A 1,276-nucleotide genomic window follows, 5' to 3' on the forward strand; every position below is an offset into this window, starting at 1 on the left:
TCAGCAACTCCGCAGATTAGCCAAGGAGGAAGACTCATTTCTGCAGCTGCGTTTTGTTTACTAGACCAGCTACACAGCCAGGTAGCAGGAGGGAGAACAGTTACCCCATCGTGGGGACTAGTTCAGATACTGATGCTCAAAGAAACCTGGACTCATGTCTAAAACGCACTTGAAAGAGGAAGAAAGGAGAAGAAAGAGGCACCAGAACACGAGGAGATAACAGGAAGATTCCCGCATCCCTCCCCCAGTAAGAGTAACTCACTGATAGACCAAGAGGAGGCCTGGGAACACACCAGTTCCCAGAACCTCCGCGTGCATGGTGACTTCAGGGTATTTTCTCAGCCAACAATCTGTCACTAACAGAAAGCTGCATCTAACATTGAGGGGACTTTTATGATGCATGAAAAACAGCTCTGGAGCACCATCCTGGTTCAGCCAGACCAAGTACGAGAAGAGTAGCGCGTAGTGACCATAACTACTACACTCTCAAGTTCTTTGTAGCCAAGAGCAGCATCACACAGTCACTTGACTTCAGAAACCATTAACCTTATTTGTTTCAAGTCAGAGAGCTAGAATCCATGCATGCAAGAGGTATCTAGGTCCACTCAAGCAGAGATTACAAAAATCAAGAGATGCCTGGCACCCGTCCATGAAGTGCTGCAGACATCCAGCACATAACACAGGCTGCTCATTCCTGGGTGGTTCTGGCAGCCCCAGTGTACAACAGCTAAGAAAGACCAGGGATGAAGCACTCACTACTGAGGAGGCTGACCGAGAGCCTTCTGCTCCCCCTAACAGGGCATTTTCTAACTCTGATGGGCAACAACACAGCCTTGCCATGGACAACTATCCTCTCTTAGCAGATCTTAGCCAGGCAGCTTCTTCTGGTCCTCATCTGGGCTCTGCCCATCCAGCCACCTCACATTTGAGGTTTTCCACATTCAGCATTCCACAACGTCCAAGCTGTACCATGACAGCAGCAGCCACCACCCATGGAGCTGCCAGCAAGCCCTTAGGACCAGCCACTCTGTCATTCGGGGAAGGTGGCAAAAGGACACATGGGATAACCAGATTTCAGCCACTTGCTTTGGGCATCTAGACAGCCAGCTCCAGATTTCCTCCCATTCCACATGGACCTACAACTTTCCAGTGACCTCATGAGAGAGTGAGGATGAACTTCCAGAGCAGAAGCAACACTTCTGCGTCAGACACTGAAGACAGCAGGGTGAACACACCGGGTCCTTATTGTAACACAGCCACGAGCACGACACGCAGC

Source organism: Eurypyga helias, unplaced genomic scaffold (assembly GCF_000690775.1).
Source record: "Eurypyga helias isolate BGI_N326 unplaced genomic scaffold, ASM69077v1 scaffold18525, whole genome shotgun sequence".
Classification (NCBI taxonomy): Eukaryota; Metazoa; Chordata; class Aves; order Eurypygiformes; family Eurypygidae; genus Eurypyga; species Eurypyga helias.